At 56.0% G+C, this 18,887-nt stretch overlaps 1 protein-coding gene across 6 annotated transcripts in view; it reads right to left on the bottom strand.

Annotated features, from left to right (window-relative positions):
* FOXP4 (forkhead box P4) overlaps nucleotides 1-15,271 on the bottom strand; it is a 51,518-nt gene extending 36,247 nt beyond the window's left edge. For 3 of the 6 annotated variants that reach the window (XM_053913731.2, XM_053913733.1, XM_053913732.2), the window contains exon 1: nucleotides 14,781-15,271. The gene's annotated coding sequence lies outside the window, so the exon portion shown is untranslated. The remainder of the gene's footprint in view (nucleotides 1-14,780) is intronic. The other 3 variants (XM_053913734.2, XM_053913736.2, XM_053913735.2) reach the window with 2 other exon arrangements.
* Nucleotides 15,272-18,887: the final 3,616 nt, after the last annotated feature.

Genomic DNA, 18,887 nt, shown 5'->3' with positions numbered 1-18,887 from the left:
CTCTGAGATCTGAGAACTCCTGGGCCCCAGGGGACAAAGACCAAAGCCTCAGGGGTGTGTGCACAGGAGAAAGGAAGGAGAATCCAGCAGTCACTTTCCTGGGGTAAGAATGAGGGTCCCCCCTTCCAACTCACTCTCTCTCTCTCTCTCTCTCTCTCACTCACACACACACACACACACACACACACACACTGAGCATAAAATTGTAGATCAGACATCAAGTTTGGGAAAAAGGGAGAGAAAGGAAGGAGAACGCAAACAGAGGTGTCCCTTTCTTTTCTGTTTTTTTTTTTTTTTATTGGGGGGTACATAGCGACACCCTTTGAACAACATAATTGCCGCAATGTGGCGTGTAATAATAGCTATTCAAGGGCTGATCATTCATATTAAACAGGGTGAAGCAAGCCTCTCATTTGCATGCTTGAGATTATATGCATTTGAAAAGTCATTTCCGCAGGGTGTATGAATGGCATTAATTCCCAAGTGGCACACTCTGCCCCCTCCTGGGAACCTCACCTCCTTCCACGCTCCTCCTGCAGGCCCACCAATACCCACTGAAACCTCCGGGGCTGGTGTTCCCAGGGGATCTCTGAAGCCTCACCTCTGCCCTGGGACACCTGCCCTCTGAGGATGAGCACACCAGCGGCCTCATGCTTCCCGCTCACCTCTCCACGGGGTGTTGGCAATAGCACTGGGGTGCTCCCTGCACTGCGGGGAAGCAGCCTCTGGGCGCCTGGGGCCCAGCCAGCTAGGGTTGGGAAGGGGTGGGGTGCTGGATGTAGGCCTCAATATCAGTGCTCTGTAACTGCAAGGGTGTGGGGTGTAGCGGCGGAGGAAGCCGGTGTCCGTGAGAACCTGGACTCTGGCTAGAGGAGAAGGCAGGGTCCTGGCTGTCACGCAGCCTGAGTTCAGCCACAACCAGCTGTGAATAGTTTGCCTTCCTCCTTCTCTGGGCCTCAACTTCCCCATCTCTACATCCAGAGGTGGTCTTGAGAGTGTCTTCTGACTTGGAAGCTCCAGGAATAAAAGTCCCTGGTCCAACAGGTGGATAGGAAGCCACTGTGTTCTCGTGGCTGGAAGAAGCCAGTGAGGGTCCATATGAGTCACAGCTGTGCTCTCTATCCCAAAGGGCTCCATCCAATGCAGACTTGAGCTCCCTGCTTAGGTACTGGTGGGCGGCAGGCCCGGCATCCTCCAAGAACTCCCCCCTCCTTTCACTATGCCCTCCACCTCACTCTATATGCTCCTCCCTCAGTCACCCATTTCCTCAGCAGAGAGCAGCTGAACACCCACAGAAAAGGAGAGAAGATCCGGGAGTCAGACCACCTGGTTTCTTGGGCAAGTCACTGCCCTTTGCCCAAGTTCCTGGGTAGTTCTATTTTTTGTTACAGCACATATTGAGGTGAGGGGATTAGAAGGTCTTTTTAGGATTCAATAAACTCAGGCCCTTACCCGCTACCTCAGCCTTCCCAGACCCCTCTCCTACCACGTTTTGGGGCAGGGGAGAGCAACTGCCCAAAAGTTATTTTAGGTGATCTAGGATTTTTGTCTGGGGCTCACAGGCAGGTCCTAGTCTCCCATCTCTCAGGATTCCCCCCGTAGGGAGCCAGGGCATCTCAGAGCCTTGGGCCTGGCCCCGAAGCTCCTGCAGACACCCCCGCCTTCAGAAGGAAGGAAGGAAGCTGGGTGAAAGCCGCAGCCGCCTCTTCCGCTCTGGGGGAGTCTGTGGGCCGCTGGGGGCTCCCACTTCCCCAGAGGCTCCTGGCCCTTCTAAGAACCCCGGCGGGCAGGCGCGCTATTAAGGGAACTCGTCTGGGTCTGCCTCGGCTCTCCCTGGCCGGAAGTGACGAGTTCTACTTACCTTGGGACCAAAGGGAGGACCCAAAGGCTAGGGTGCTTTTGGAGGAGGGGGAAAAGGATGGGGAGCCCTACCCGTGGAGAAACCTTTGTGCCTTTTCCGCGGGCCCATATGGTGTAAGAGAGTATTAATTACCGTAGCTTTTTAATTAAAAATCGCTTAATCTGAGCCGTAACATTTGCCACGACACCCTGTGCCTCGCCGCGAACCCGCGCCGCCCGCCCTGCCAACTCATCAATTAATTTTTATTGACGTTTTCTTCCCCAAACAGGCACAATACCAGGGTTTTCCAATTAACACCTCCGCGATCTCTAATTAGTGCAATTAACAGACTGATGGATGCCCGGAGTTTACCCGCGAGCGAGGGAGGGAAGGAAGGGGCGGGGCAACCCCCAGCGCGCTCGCCGGGCGCCAGTCTAGAGGGCGCACACGTGCGTGCGCGCAGCTGGAGGGGGCGCACTCCCAGCTCTTCGGGAAGCATGGAGGGTGAGGGTGGGACTACAGGTAACCTGTGTCTGGCAATGGTGGTGGTTTGAGTTGAACTAAGGAGACACTGTTTCCAGCCCTCCAGAAGTCTATAATCTAACTGTGGAACTAGCTGAAAGCCTGAGACTAGAAGTTGGAAAATCTGGCACCTAGCCCTAGCTTTATCACCAACTTGCTGTGTGACTTGGACCAAGGTAACCCCTCCCCTTTTCTCCTGTGGATATTGGGGAAAATTGGACTAGATGTAGCTATTTATAATGTATACCCCTGTCAACTTTCAAAAAAGATTGTGCAGCAGACTGCCATAAAAGACAGATTAAGATTCTTAAAATATCATGGGGTGGTAGGAAGGGAGAATAAATGGACCAAAACCTTAAGCTACAAGATGTCAAACTTGAGCGCACAGAATCACGTTGAAGGGCTTGTTAAAACAGACCGCTGGGCCCCGGGCCTGGGGTTTCTGATCCAATAAGTCTGGAGTGGGCCTGAGAACTGTCATTTCCAACACATTCCCAGGTGATGCTGATGCTGCTTGTCCAACGCAAAAAGGGCTAGGGCTCCGGTGATGAGCACTGACTCCAGTTAGGAGCTTCCTGGTGGCCAAAACCAGGAGGTCCAGCTCCAAGGCCACTCACTCATTGAGCATGGACTGAGTGCCTGATTACACCAAGCCCTGAGGATCTGTCTGCAGGAAACAGAAACGTGACCCCTGCCCTGTGCAGGTTTACAAAAGTCGAAGAAGCCAGTGCACTAAGTGTCCTAAATGCTTTGAGGGCAACTGGTAACAACGGAGGTCCTATTCCCACTCCCCTTTATTTTTTCTGAGTAACTCTGGCATTTGTCTTCTTGAAAGTTTAGCCACTAGCAGAGTTTGGGCTGTGAACAAAGTCATTCTCCTCTCTCCAGTGTCTGGCCAGGAGTGTATTTCACCAGCAATGACCCTTCATTCATTCACTGGTTCAACCATTAAGCACCTACAGTGTGCCGGGCTCTGTATGCAGCCTTGACCAGAACATGGGCTCTGCTCTCCTGGAGCTTATGTTCCCATAGCGGGTGGGGGGCAGGTGATAAATACGGACGCCAAGAAATAGATAAGCTCAAATAAGATAAATTCTATCAAATGTGATTACGGAGCACAAACAGGGCTCTCTAATTTAAATGGAGGGGAGCAGGGCAGGCCTTCTTTTTGAGGAAATAACATGTATGCGTAGAAATGAAGGGTAAGAAGGTATTGGCAAAGTGTCCATTGAATGCAGGGGAAACAGCATATGTAAACGCCCCTTTTTTACAAGAGGTCACCAGTTTCAGGGTTCTCCAGCGCACATGTGTGGGTACCACAGAGAACAGAGCACGGATTCACCATAGACTCTCTCTGTTCCTTCCTTTCTAGCTGTCCTGAGATCAGATCTTACTTGTGTCAAGGGACATAAAGCAGAGGGCTTTTCAGGCTAATAAGCACTCGTGTTACAAGTAACTGAAGGATGCTTCCCAGTCCGTCTTCCAAAGGCCCGGGGACCCTTCCCCCACCCCCACCCCTCCAGTTCAGCTCAGGCGCCAAAAGCCCACTGGCTGCCTGCTGCCAGGTAAGAGGACTTGGGCAGGAGCCTCTCTTGGCCTTGGCCTTCCCTAGCCAGCCACTCATTTGCCATTCTACCTGCTGACCCTTTTCTGGTCTCTTATGACCTCTAATGAGAGCACTGAGCAGTAAGCTCACCAGGCTGAGCCCTGGGTTCCTTATTTGTCATATGGGGCTAATACCAATAAGCCTTGCTTCCAGGGTTGCTGTGCTACCGAAGAAAATACACTGTGTGAAGGTGTTTAGGAAGGGGTAGTAACTGTAATTATGGGGGCACAGAAGACCCTGCTACAACCCAACTCTGAGTGGGCTGTGGTTTAAAAGCCGATCCCAGCCCTGGGTTCAGCACTTGAGGAAAGTAAAGCAGGGCCCAAGGGTTAGAATGTCCCTACAGCTCAAAAGTGGGACCCCAAACCAGAGCACGGTCACGACCCACGTGACTACCTGGCTCTCTGAGTAGGCCAGTGGTGTCTCCCCCCAGCAGATGGGGCTCCCTGAGTTCCAGAAGCTCAGTCCCTTGTGTGGGTAGAAGGCTAGCACCCTAGGTTTCTCTCTCCCCCCACTTCTGCCTGACATTCTCGCTAAACGACACCCTAGGAGTTACCTGCCCCGACTCTAGGAACCATCTCAGGCCTCTTCGTACCATAAGACTTCAGGCCTGAAATGCTTAGTGGACGTGGCAGGGTGAGGACAGCTTCTCTAAAAGGCTGCAACAAGCCGGATTGGGAAGGTGGGCCCCCATCCTGTGCTGTCTGTTCCAGGTTCTCTCCCAAGTTGCAAATAACTATGTTTTAATCATAAAAATGAAAACCATCTTGGTAGAAATTTTTGAAGAAAAAAAAAACAAAGAAAAATAATTAGTACCCATAATTCTACCACCCAGGGAGCTAGCCCTGTGGACCCGCCCCTTCCAGTCAGTCCACTTTCACTCTTTTGGCATATAAACATTTAAAAAGTGAAACTGGGGTCATAATCTGTACATGGTTTGAATTTTCCTATTTTTCCACTCACCACTTACTATCATAACCATTTCCACATGACATCAAATATTTTAAGCAACAGTTTTTAGTGGCCACATAGTTGCTCAAATGGGCTGCATGGTCCAGAATGTACTCAGCCAATCCCCTAGAGTTGGACGTCCAGACGGTTACCTACTTTTCTGGTGCGTCTCTGCAATAAACACCCTTGTGTGAGCAGAAGACACTACGTTTCTATTTACTCAGCATATGTGTTTGAAAGGCAGAATTGGATATTTTAAGGCTCTTGATACACTTATGGTCTAATTGATGTCATAAAACTTGTAACAATTTTGCCCTCTCTTCAGTGATGTGCCACATCCGAAACACTCAGCTTTTCAGAGATTTACCTCCATTCTCTTCTCCTTCTCCAGAAGATTCTCAGATCCTGCATGAGGCATTCAAACTCCAACACAACAGACCCTGTCAAATGTGGGTGAGTTTACCAGGCACACAGCTGGATGGTGGGCCTTTGCCTGCAACTGATACAGAGTACCGGGGTGGGGGGCATACAAAGGTGAATAAAATACAGCCCTTGCTTTGAAGGGACTCACGCTGGCAAACACAGCGTTAACAAAAATACCCATACCTAGGCTCCACCCTGGGTCATTTAAATTGGACTCTTTGGGGAGTGGGACCCAGGAGTGGATAATTTAAAAAGCTTTTCCAAGTATTCTAAACTTCAAGTGCAGCCAAGGTTGAGAACCTCTGCCCTACAGAGCATACAGACTTTATAAATGTTATGTTACGTAGACACTGGGGGCATTGGGTGCCTAGAGGAAATGGGAGTGCTCTGGGGAAGGCTTCCTGTAGGAGGTGACTTCTGAATTGAGTCATGAGGAAGTAAAGCCTGGGCACACAACTTGTGATACATTTTATTCCTAATAACCATTCCACTGACAGAGTCCCTGATAGTCCTTTCCCGTACCCTGTTCCCTCCTCTCTTCTCCACACAACCTGGCACTCACTTTGACAGATGAAGAAGAAACCACATTTTGAAGATATCTTGACAAGGCCACCTGGCTGCTACGAGGCTGAGCCAAACCGAAAGCCAGGCTCTTCTGACTCCCAAACCAGTGCTCTCCTCCCAACACCCCCCCCCCCCGCCCCCGCCCCAGACTCAGCAAAGCCCTGAGGGTGGTCACTCTGGCATTTCCCCGGAATCTGAACGGCCACCACCGTCCCTCAGTTCACTTACCCCTGGCTCCAGCCCCAACATGTTCCCAGCAGAACCTAGCAAGGTGGCCTCCCTCAATACTCCTTCCTAGTACAATGACCAAAAGGAAAAATTAACAAAAAGAAAAAAAAAAAGAACCAAAGATCCCACTCCATCTCATTAAGAAAGTAAACATAAGAGCCATCTAAGTGTCTAATTAAGCTTCTAATTAGTCCCTGCTTGTTACTAATGCAAATTAGATTACTCCGCTTAACTACAGCATGTCCACAACACCCTTGTTAATTGCGGCCTTTTGAAATTAAATTACTCCCTAATTAGCATATCAAAGCCATTGATTCGGAGCTGGGAAAGATGAGGGCAAGAGGAGCCGAATGCCAAGTTTGGTTAATCTGAGATGGCTAATTAAATAGTGACGTCTTTCGTTGGGGGGAGGGACTGCTGGTTAAGGGATGGGGGTTACTCACCCATGGCTTCAGTGGCCATATGGAGCCTGGTTCTGCTAGAGCCGTTGGCACCAGGGGGCTCCTGTGGGCAGAGCAGGGGCTCCAGCCAGCCTGGGCCAGATCACTGGGACTGGCCCTCCCTGGCTGCTCTGCCCAGCCTGGACATGCCCTGGCCCTTCCCTTTGTCTCTGAAATGATATCTAGGCGTGGCTTTCACAGGCATCTTGGGTACCAACTTAGGGGAATTCAAAACACATACACATTTGAATCTGCAAGCTTCAATACGCTTCCACACCTCTCTCCCCCTGTTCAAAGACGAGTTCTGGAAGGGTGACTTCTACCTCGTTCTTCCCTGGTCCCAACGTGCGATTCTACTCTTAGAGGACATTCTCCACCATCCCCAACAAAATGTATGTAAGTTTGGGGGCCGGCTAGAGGGGCTCCCCTGGGCAGGGGTGAGCTAGTTTCAGCTTGGAACAGTCCCCTTGAGACACAAGACCCCATGATTCTCTCCATGGTAGAAAGAAGGAAAAACAATTAGACACCACCATCAGTTCTTAAGAAGCTGTGTGAGAATTTGATTGGGTCAGGGGACGTCCTTAAAGGCCTTCTCTGAGCTCTTGTACAGACCCCACATATGACAGGTGAAATCTCCATGACACAGTTGTCACCAAAACGCCCCCAGGGCCAGGCTGGTCACCCAGGAAGCCACGAGATCCCAGTCTCTCCTTAACCACACAGAAATGTCGGTTCAGTGCTGACAGTGTGAGGGTTTTTCAAAAGGAACCAAGTGGGGATATTTGTGTGAAATTTACCATCGTAATAAACCGTGTGGATCAACAAATCTCGTAAGGGGTGAAGTCGCTCAGTCTGTGACCTCGGCCCCTCTGTCAAGCATTCCAGAGGGGCAGGGTCCAGTTAGCTGTGTGACCCTGGACAAGCGGCATTGCCTCTTTGGGCCTGGGTCCCTCATCTGTCAAATGGTAGTAATAAATGTTACTATCAGAACAAGGAAGTATGTGAACTGGCAAAGCACAGTTCCTCATTCAGGGTCTGGTGACCACCTAGTTCTACTCTGTACCTGCCACAATCTCCTCCCAGACGGCAATGTCTTCTAGAACCTTCCTCCTTCATGAAGGAGGCGGAGTCCAGGCTTCCAAGTGTCCCTGGAAATACTGAGGGCTTGTTTCTGCAAATGCCCGACCTGGCTGCCAGGCAGCTGCGAGGTCGGTACCACACACCTGCACCGCCCTCCCCCCATGTGCGTATGCAGCACATTGAGCAGATCAGCCCAGGCAGGGGCACCAGCTCCTAAATGCCTCTTCTAAAAAAGTAAAGCTTTCACAAAAATCCTGACGGCCGACAGGCCCCAAGCCTGGTCCTTCAGTGTCCCCTTCCCCCCAACTAGGGTGTGTGTGTGAAGGGGGGAAGTCTGTCCCCAGACCTGCCGCCCCCAGTTCTGCTCTCCAGGGTTCTCACCAGCAGCCCCTGCAGCACACAGGGTCAGGGTCAGGGCCAAATTCCCAAAGGGTGAGGTTTTGTTGATTTAAGACAGGATCAAACTGGGGCCCAGGGGAGAGGAAGGCCCCCCCTCCACCACCACCACAGTTTAGAAAGGCTGAACGGAAGGCAGTGCCCAGCCCCCGGGTCTCCATCCAAGCCAACTGAGCAAGGGGGCCCGAAGCAGTGGTTTTCTGTTAGAAAAAAAATGTGAAATTAAAAGCAAGGCAGAAACAGAGAAATGGGGAGGGTTGAGGGTGTCCTGGTGTGAGGGGGAGGGCAGAGCAGCGGCACACAAGGGCCGAGCTGAAGCTGCCTGGCTGAGCTCTCTCCCCCGACGAGATTCAATTAATTGATAACAAGAGGCATCAAATTAATTTCTGGAGGATGTGAGATTCTGATGAAGGGAAATCTCTTCGATGGGAATCGGGCGGAAGGGGTCAGATTGCACCCCTTTAATCAGGATGCACTGCCTAATTGGGAAGGAGGGGACTTGCCAGGGCCGTGGCGTCGTCCACCCCGTGCCCCTTTCGTGATGGACTGGACGGGAGGCTGAGGGCCCAGGCCGCGGTGGGATGCAGTGGAACAAAGGGGAAGTGTGCTGAGACCTTCAGTTCTCTTCTCGCCAGAAGCCCAACCCTCGGCTGCGGGCAGGGGAGGCCAGGGAGGGGACTTGCGGCGGCTGCCTCGCCAATTGTACAGTTAGGAAAAATGAGGCCCAGAGAAGAGACTGTCATGCCTAAGGTCGCAGAGGGAATGAGGAAGTTGGTACAGCGCCCTCAACAGTGAGTCCCAGACCGGAAACCCAGACCCTGGAAGTCATCCCCAGCGCGAGGAGGGCAGCACACGGCGTGGAAGACCATGTGGCTAAAAAGCAGAGGCCGAGCAGTCCCAGCCTCCCCTCCCTTCCCCTCCCCTCCCCCCGGGGGATCCCTGGAGCCCCAGGCACTGGGCGGAGTCGGGCCTCACCCGGCATTTTATGGTGGGGGCAGTGGGCTCAGGTGGGGGAGATCTAGGAGCCTGCTGCCAATCGCAAGGACTGGCAGGGCTAGCAACCCAGAGTGCGCTCAGCTGGGGGAGAACCGCTACCCTGGCTCTCCCGCAGGCGTCCTAAAGAAGGAATTCTTCCGCGTGGACTGACTCTGCAGCACCCCCAACCCCTACCTCCCGACACAGCCAACCAATCTTCTGACTCCCACTTGAGATGGGCAAGCCTCAGGAAGTTAGGGAGGTCTCCACGCGTAGCACTTGCTTCCCAAGCACTCCCAACAGCCGCCACTCTCCCCATCTCCTTCCTGCAAATCCCGACATTCCCACTTCTCCCAGAATTTCTTCCCAGCCTCAACCGGCCTTTCCTGCCAGGGTGCAGATGCACATTTGCCCAAGGAACCCCTGAAGGAAAGGAAATGTATCGCTACCCTCTCCTGGACTAACTTCTTTAGGCCTCTGTCTCCAGGAAGTGTGGGCTCAGCTGGAGAGCCTCCTGGCTGAGGGAACAAGAACACAAGTTCCCTCACCTGCTCACCTGCCAGTGTCTCTTCACACAGCCCAGGCTTCCTGAGGGCGCTCCAGGGGCCAGTGTAGGCATCCTGCCGTGGCTGGGGAGTATGAGGACCAGAGCCAGCCTCCAGGCAGGCCTCCAGTCTCCAAAAGATTCGCGCTGGGGCACTTGCTCCATTTCCAATTCTCCAAGCTACCCCTCGGTAAACCTCTTCGCCCAGACCCTCACAGCACACACTAAGCTCCACAGTGTTTGTGGAATGAAGAGGCGGGGTCTCTGTCTCCATTCTGGGTGGCCATCACTTGTCCCCCCTCCTTTGCTGTGGTGGGAATTCTGGGTAACTTTCGCCAGTTCACCCTGCCTACTTTGAACAAATGCCAGAGGGCCACTATTCTACACACTCCACTTTGTTACCGTTGGAGGAAAACCCACCATCTCACGCTCTCCCACCCCTGCCTGCCTTTGCAGGGTAGCACAGGTGCCGCCAGAAACTCCAAGTAGGAGAGAAAATATGTACCCCTGCTCGGCAGGACCAATGGTCCCACTCACCCTCAGGTGCCAGCCTACGAGGCACCGGCTGGACGGAGGACGGGGCATGGGGAGAGGGGCAGAGCTGCTGGGACTGGGGGCACAGGCTGCGTGGCGATGACTAGGGCTGGTGGGAGGAAAGGTGCAAGGCTGCACCGGAGCATGGGACAGCCCAGCAAAGGCAAAGACCACACAGAGGGGAAGGAGGGCACCGCAGGCCAGGCCCCACGCCCTGTGGCCCTATCCAAATGTGCGCCTTTTGTGCTGAGAGCTCAGAGTTTCTCACTCAGGTGTGCCCTGAGGCCTGGCCACTGCATCCCCACCGGCAGGCCACAAGGCTGGGAGTAAAGAAGTTTCCTGCTGTGATTCCAGCTTGGCGGGACTGGCAGCAGGAAAGCAGGTGTGCGTTTTCCTTTATGTGGTAAGTCCAGGAAGGCCACGCTGGAAAAGCCAGCAACTTCAAGCGCAGGGGAAGTTTCTTTCTGCTCTTTCGAGAGGATCCATCCCGGGTAGGTACCAAATTGATCTGAGACTGGCTGCCCGACTTGTATTCCAGGAGGCCGTGCAGCTAGGGTTTCAAACCATGGAAGTCTCTCTTTTTGGAGAGGTGGCGCTGCCAGCCATTTTTCCTCCTCTGGGATCTGGGGCACTAACTATCCCTCCCATTTTTGTCTCCACGAGGACCGTAGAAGGGCTGGCAGAGAGGAGACAACGGCACATTCCAGGGTCATAGGCCCATAAGGGTGGCCCATACCTGAGCTTGTGTGTGTGTGTGGGGGGGGGGTTGGCAGGTCCTCCCATACCCTGTTCTCTCCTCGGCCCCAGTATAGGCTCAAGCCCTACTGGTTACACTGGAACTCTGAAGTGCCACTGTTTCAGTCCCTGCTCTAACACTACCTGGCTGTGCAACTTCAGTCAAGGTGCACCTCCTCTCTGGGGCCCGTTTTCTCACTCCATACAAAGGAGGATAATACTCGAGCACTTCCAGCATTCAGTCCATCGTGAGGCCCGGAAGTGTGGGGACTGATAATAAAAGCCACCCGTTGGTCAGCAGAACCGTGTGCCAAGCACTGTGCTAGGTACTTTACATCTGCTCTCCCATTCAACTCCCAAACAGCCTCTAAACAGGTATTACTGCCCTACTTTACATACACAGAAAACTGAGGTTACAAGAGCTTCATTAAGTTGCCCAAAGTCCCATCACCACCGGCAAGTTCCTAAGCCTTTTCCACTCCCACCCGTGTTCTGCCCTGGGGAGGCCTGAGCTCCTTGCCCTGGGCTCCAGAGTTCTGGAACCAAGCGGGAGGAAGGCATTCCAGCCAATGGAGCCTGGGAACCCCGTCACAAACGGTGCCTGCCTTGCTGTGGTCTGGGAAGCCAGGGGAGTTGTGAGATCCTGAAGGGAAACTATGCCGAGTTCCTTGGATGGAAGGAATGATTATTTTGCAGTTTGGGCCATTAGAAAAGTAAAGACATTGTGCCTGCTGGGGATAGGAGTGGAGGGGCTTGCGTTTCAGCGGACAGACAAGAAAACCACCAAGGCAGTGGGGCAGCGATGGGCCAGGATGCAAGTAAGGTGGGTGCAGCTCTAGGTGTGGTAGACCAGGGAAGCCTTCTCAGGGAGATAACCCTTCCCTCCCCTAGCACCTCGCACCTCTCTTCTAAAACAGACACCCTGCTCCCACCATCCTCTCCCTATATGATATCTGTCTCTCCTACCCCGACAGACCCCAGCCTCCACTGCCTGGGCACTCCAGTGCCCAGCCTGGTACCTGCCCAGACAGAGTAGGGACTCAGCAAACATTTGGGGAATTACTGGATCAAAGAGAGCACCCCCCAGCCCCCCTGCTTTCCTCCCCACTAAGGAAGAGGTGTGTTTGGAGTAGGGGCCCAGCAGGATATGCGCATTCCTGGCAAGAACGGACCTACCTGCCGGCAGCCAGAGAGGAAGTTTCTGGCCAAAGGCAGAGAAAAGGGGGTGGGGTAGGGGTGTGTAGGTGTAAGAAGGGCACCTACACAGGGGGAAAAAAAAGAGAAAAAGAAAGAAAGAAAACAGGGGCAGGTCCTTTTGCAAGTTGGGCCCAACCTGCCCCTGCCCCGGCACTTTCTCTCCCCGGGGCTCAGGGGTTCCCCAACTCCGTAACTCCTGGGAAACCTGCCCAGGACTGCCAGAAGGACAGAAAACCCCACCCAGGGGCCGGGCGCTCCGTGCCAGGAAAGAAGGTTCCCATGGTGTCCCACAACTTAGTGCCAAGGCGGGGGGCTAGGGTAAGGTAGTGATCGAAGGGTCCAGCAGAAGAGGTGCAGGTTCAGACCTTGGTGAGGTTCAGACCCTGGTGAGGTCCAGGGTGTGTGCAGGAGAGAGGGCACCCACAGTGCCACTTCCTCTCCGTGACACCTTGCCCCGCTGGCGAGGGTGGGAGTGACACCAGATGGGGAGCCCCCAAGGCACAGCTCTGCTTTTCTGAGACTTAGATCTGCAGTGCAGAACAAGCAAGCTGTCCAGGTGCTCCCAGTTCTCAGCCCTCCCTCCCTGCAGCCTGCCAGGTGACAGAGAGCCCCAGAACCCGGGCACGACAAAGTTTCTCAAGTTTAAAATAAAACAAAACAAAAAACAAACAAACAAAAAAACCCCCAAGCCTGCAGACTTCCCCTTCCTGGCAGTGGTTGGGGTTAGGCAGGGTTTGTCTGGGGCAGGGGCTGTTTCAGGCAAGGGGTTTCCCTTCCCCGGGGAGGGTGGGGGAACAGCCCAGCCTTCTGCCCTTTGGGGCCCCTACACCCACCCACTGGCTCACCAGGAACACCGAGGGCTTGAAATGCCCAGCACCCACAGGGCTCTGTCCTCATTCTCCAAGGAAGGTGAGTTTCTGTGTTCACATCCTCAGTGTGGTGGTCTCCATTATTGTGTTCAGTGGGCCTATTTATATACCCTCCCCAGGCTGCAGGCCGCACAGCCCACCCTGCTGCTCCTTCTTTCTGTGTGGGAGAAGGGGGCACCGGGCCCAGCCTTAGGCTCCATTCCCAGCTGCCCCTCAAGCTTTGCTCCCCTGGCCCTCAATTCCAGACCCAACGCAGTTGGAAGGGGGCAATCCAGGCGGGGGTTTTAAAACACGTATGAAGGCGCTGAAGTCCAAGTAAAAACCCGCGTTGGCCAAAATGCGCCTGGGCTTTCTTAGGGACCGTGAGGAAGGCAGCTTCAGACTTGCTCCTCCGCCCGACCCCCCCCCCCCAAAAAAAAAACCCTGCTCCAGGCTCCGAGGTCAACCTGCAGCGAGTCCCCGCGCTGGGGAGCCAGACACGCGGTGATCTCTGGGCACCTTAAACCCCAGGCGCCCGGCGAAGGAGGAATCGGCCAGGCTTGGGTTAGCAGCGAGACGGGTGCACAGGGAACAGCCGGGCGCTCTAGAGCTCAGGGTCTCGGCGACCCCATCCCCTCGCCCCCCAGCCCAGAGAGTCCGAGGGGGACGCCCGCGCGTTCACAAGGTCGCTCCAGCTGGAGAGGCGCAATCTGCAGCCCTTGGGGCCGCTGCCTCGGAATCCGCGTCCCGCGAAATCACACGGTCCTTTGACGCGGAGGCGAGGACCCCAAGTCGCCCCACCTTCTGGGGCCACAGGCTTTGCCCAGGCTCAGCCCAAGTTAGTTTGGCGTCCACGGGAGTGCGGGGCTGCAGTGCCGCGGGGTGACCGCGGGTCAAAGACAAGGGTCTGTCTGTCGGGGCTCGTCCGCAGGAGCCACCGGGGTGGCTCCTCACGCGGGGTGGGGGCTGGGCCGGCGACCCCCACCCAGGGGGTCCTCAGTCTCCCTCTTCGGGGTCCCGCTCGGGCACTCGGGGCACTTTCCAGGGGGCCCTGGGCCCTGCTGCCGCCCCCGTGCCCGATGAGGCGGGGGTCGTCCTCAAATGGGGCGAGAAAAGGTCTCGGCCAGTTCTGTCCCCCCCCCCCCCAGCATCAGCGCACAAAATCACAGGGGCGGCGGGCTCCAGGCGCTCTCAAGTCCCCAAAGAAGTTTTCCGCTCTGTACCCGAGCTGACCGAGGGATGGGGGAAAGGGACTGGCCCCGGAGCCTTCCAGGTGCGACCTCAACAAACCGAGTCCCCCTCCGCACCCGAGGCGACGCGGAGGTTCTGACCGCGACCCCCCCATCTGCCTCGGCGAGTCTCGGGGAGTCCTGGACCGACTAGGGTTGGAGCAACTCACTTCCCCATTTCCCTCCCCAGCTCAGGAAAGTCCGGGTCGGGAAGTACTCTTTGTCTGACTCGGGGCGGGCGGGGGTGTCGCGCCCCCTTACACCCCGTTCCCAGCGGTCGGACCGGGAGGGGGCGGGGCCCGGATTCTTGGGGAAGGGCGGGCCGCGGTAGCCTTTCCAGCCCCCACCCCGGCCGACCTCCGGCCGCCCCCACCCCAGCCCGCCGCCGCCGCCGCCGCGCCGCAGCCCCCACCTGTTCCCAACGCGGCCGGGGGCCGCCAGGGCCCGGCCGGGGTGTCGCGCCTGCGCCGGGTCAGCGCGCAGCAGCCGGCCCTGGCTGGAACAAAGTCTGCCGGCCTGGGCCCGGCTCCTCCCGGCGTGGCTCCGGCGGGCAGTTTGCAAACACAAAGTAAGCCAGCGAGCGGGCGAGCGAGTGCGCGAGCTCGGGAGTTGGTCTGGTCGCCGGCCCAGCCCCCACCCCGCGTCCCCGGGCTCGGCCCGCCACCTACCTGTCCGGCCCGGCCGCTCGGTGCGGGCTCCGGCCCGTCAGCCCGCGCGGGGCATGGGGCTCGCTCGGGTCGCAGCCCGGGCCCGCCGCCGCCCGCTGGGGCTGCCCCTCCGCGCCGCACAGCTCCGGGGCGTCCTCCCTCCGCGCCGCGCCTGCCGCCGCGCGCCCTAGCCCCGCCGGGGCATCGCACTTTGTGGGCAGCTCGGCCAGCTCCGGCTGTTCTCCTCCTTCCCGGTCCTCCCGCGACGCTGGTTCGCTCGCTCCGGCGCCGGGCTCCGGGACCCCGGCGTCCCCGCCCCCGGCCCAGCCCTGGTTCCGGCCCGGGCTCCTCCCCGCCGCGCCGCCGCCGCCTGCGCCGCGCCCTCCTCGCAGGCTGGGGGCTCCGTCCCGGCCGCGGGTCTCACAGTCCGGCCCGCAGGGGCGACCGACTCCGGACTCCGAGGGGCTGCGACTGAGCCGGGGCTGCGAGCGGCTGCGGGCGGGCGGTGCGCAGGCGGGGCGGGCGGGGGCGGGGAGGCGGGCGGAGGGGGAAGGAGGGAGCGCGCCGCGAGCCTGGGCGGAGGGAGGGAGCGAGAGAGTGAGCGGGCGGCGGAGGGAGGGAGGGAGGGGAGACCAACTTCTAGCGCTACCATAATTCGCCTAAAGCAGGTGCAGCGACTTTCACCTCGCCAGGCTGCTGGCGGGGAGCGAGAGAAGACCACGTGGATCAGACTTCAGGGGAAGAAAAGTGGGGGCCCCGGGGAAAATTGTGGGGCTGCCGACCTGGAAAGGGGGGGAGGTGGACAGACCCCAGGAATTCATCCTGGCCTCGCGAATCCTCTGTGTGCTTTGCACACCCCCAGCCCTCCGGAGTCTGGAGGTGCGGCCAAGCCCCGGTCCAGCACGGTTCACTGGTTCCCGGCGGGCTGCCCCCGACGCGGGGAGTGGCCGGGGGCCCGGAGCCGGTGGCGGGTCTTGCCTCACTCCAGTTGCCCACTGAGTGGGGCTTGGGGGTGGGGGAGGTGGGGAGGCCCCTTCTGGGCTTTGTGCACCGCCACCCCCGGCGATCGCTGCCTCCCGCTCCGGAAGGGGGATTTCCCCTGAACTGCTCTGCGAACCAGTAAGGAAGGGGCCCCAAGCCGGATCCACGCGGCCTGGAGCAGGGCAAAGTAGAGTCAGCTATCCGGACAAAGTAGACTGTAAACAAAACTCAACGTCTTTTGCCCCGGAAAACTGAGGGTATTTGGTGGTGCCAGTGGTGAATGTTTGGGGTGGGAGGGGAAGTCCGGGGGAGAAAAGGCCCAGGATCCCAGGGGGAGGGCTGTGCTGACAGCAGATGCCCGGGCTCAGAGACCTGTGGCAATCTAAGTCCTCCCTTCCACCCCCCATCTTCCAGACATCTCCCATCTGGCCCTGTGTGTTGGGGTGGGGAGAGGTGATGGATGCCTTGGGGGTCATGGAGGACTGCCCAGGACCAAGTGAGAACCCTACTGTGGGGTGGAGGCAGGAAGGCAGTGGCGCTTGAAGGCTCCCCCGGCCTGGATCACCTGAGGCAGGTGGGGATGGGCACACACTTGTTGCTTCTGTGGAATGTGATCTGGGGGTGCTTCGCGGTTGGTGCTTAGGGTATGTCAGTGCTGTGTCCTGGGGAGAGAGGATTTCTTGTTCCAGAGGCCTTCCCAATGGGGCTTGGAAGAAAAGGGTCTCAGGAGAGGAGGGTCCCTCTTGGGTTGTTCTCCGTCACTCATTCTATTTCTTTTTTGTGGGTGCAAATAGCCAGAAGTAGTTGTAATGTTAGTGGTACCTGTCCAGGTCCAGATTCTATTTGCCCTCTTGGGTAGGTGTCACAGACATTCTTGGGTCCTGCTGGAGCCTTTCAGATACTAGGTGTGAACTTATTGCGGGGAGGGCTCCGAGTGCCATTTACTTGAATACTATTATCGGAAAGTGTCTTTTTCCAGTGTAGGAGTAACAGTAGCAATCCGAACAAAATAACACAGCTAAAGTTGGAGTCCTATAGTACCCGCCAGGCATAGGGCTCACTTCACCTGCACAACAACCCTGTGAGGTAGATAGTACCATTACCTGAATTTACAGAAGAGGAAACTGAGGTACGGGAGGATGCTGCTAAGTCACTTTCCCAGACTTACACAGCTGGTAAGTGATAAAGCAGGATTCCAGCCGGAGCCACTTCAGTGAGGACAGGGGAGAGCTTGGGGAGATCTTTAAGGCAGCCTGCCTGTGGGTTACCCAAGGAGTACAGTTTGGGGGAAAGAAAGCTCTTGGTTGGGTGCTGGTTTGTCTTCTATGGAGAGCCAGTTCCAGTGGGAGTCAGGGTGTATGGACAGGCCTGGAGTTGACAGGTCCTTGCGTAAACCCAGCTGGGCTATGACCTCCTTCCCATCCTTCCTGCAGAGGACTGGGGTGGGTTTCTGCAGGGGGGAGGTGGAATCAGGTGAGTTCCAATGGGCTTTCCAGCTCTTTTCTGGCTGGCTGTCCTCGCCACCGAGTCCTCGTCCTCTTCCATCAACCTGCAGCAGCCCTCCTTACCTCACACTCGGGCCTACTTGCCCAAAGGGCTTTCCCGGGAACTTTTGACTCTCATTTCAGTTTACCCCTCATCTCCAGGCCAGCTCACTTCCCAGCACCCTGGGAGTCATAGTGGGTGGGGGTGGGGGGAGCTCAAGGGAGGCAAAAGACCCTGTCCTGTCTTCACCTAAAGGGCATTTTAGTGAGAAAGCAAGGCTTACCAAAGAAAGGTATGGAACAAACACCCCTAAATCATAGAAGCCAGTCCAAAGTTCCTTCTGGGGCAGGAGCTCTGTGTGAAGGTTGAAAAGAATAGCCTGTGGCTCCCCAGACAGAGTGGGAACTGGCAGGAGGGTCCCCTCACTGTCCTTCCTCCTTCAAAGGGTCCGGAGAGGGCCAGGGGCTATGGCTGTGGCAGGAACCAGGGCCCTATTAGGAGGCCATGGTTGAGAGCACCGGAGCTAGAGTGAGGCAGCCTGGGGCTGAACTTCAGCCTCTGCCCCTTACTGGCTGTGTGACTTGGACAAACCTGAGCCTCACTTTCCGCATCCACCAAAATTAGGAGGATGCTTCCTAGGTGGTTGGGAGATACCATGAGAAAGTACAAGCGAAGTCTAGCTCCGTGACCTGTTCATCGAGTGCTTTCCAGAAACATTTATCTCCCCTTTTGCGAGCCCCAGTTTCCTCACCCCAAAATGAGGAATACTGACCTCACAGAGCTGCAAATCGTGCGTCCAGCTGCAGTTAATACTTAGGACGTGCCTGTCGTGTACCAGGCAGTTGACTCCCGTGCTGTTCAGCATGGCGGCTCTTCTGGTTTTATAGGTGAGGAACTCACCCCAGATCACACGGCGAGGAGGTGATCCAGCAAAGACTCCAGCAAAGGCTTGTTCCCAGGCCTCCTTACCCTGCAGCAGATGATGCCCTTTCCCCCCAGCCAGCTGCCTCCCTGACACAGGGATGACACAGTGGGCTAGTGGGTGAGCTTGTTCCAAGGACCAGGCCTGGCACTCGGGGCTGTGTATAGTCAGAATCGTTGGTCTCCTTATTCCCACAGTCCCCACACATCTCTATGCCCAGATATTTTGTTTCCATTCATCTGACTGCTTGAATCTTACCTCCCCACGAAAACAACCTTCTTTTTTAGTTACTAAGGAGTAAAACCTTACCAGTATAACATGGCGGCAGCACCACTCCTAAGTATTTACCAACAGAAATGCATTCACATATGTGTTCACCCAAAGACATACATTACAATGTTCTTAGCGGCATTATTACTAGTGGCCCTCAACAGTGGCATCGGGTGAATAAATCACGGGATGTGCATGCATTCGCTAGTACTTGGCAATGAGAATGAAGGGATTGTTGTCACACACAGCAACGTGGCAAAATCTTACAACCAGAATGTTGAACATAAAAGCCAGACACCTGAGGAAACACACAGTATGGTTCCATTTATCTGGAATTCAAAAATCAGTCAAACTAATTAACAGTGTTACCACTCGGGGAGAGTGGCTACTCTGGGTGGGGGAGAGACTGGGAGGGGCACGGAGGGTTTCCTGGGCTTCTGGGAATGTTCTGTGTTTTTTTTTTTTTAATT

Source organism: Desmodus rotundus, chromosome 11 (assembly GCF_022682495.2).
Source record: "Desmodus rotundus isolate HL8 chromosome 11, HLdesRot8A.1, whole genome shotgun sequence".
NCBI lineage: Eukaryota > Metazoa > Chordata > Mammalia > Chiroptera > Phyllostomidae > Desmodus > Desmodus rotundus.
This window is presented reverse-complemented; position numbering and strand designations above follow the sequence as displayed.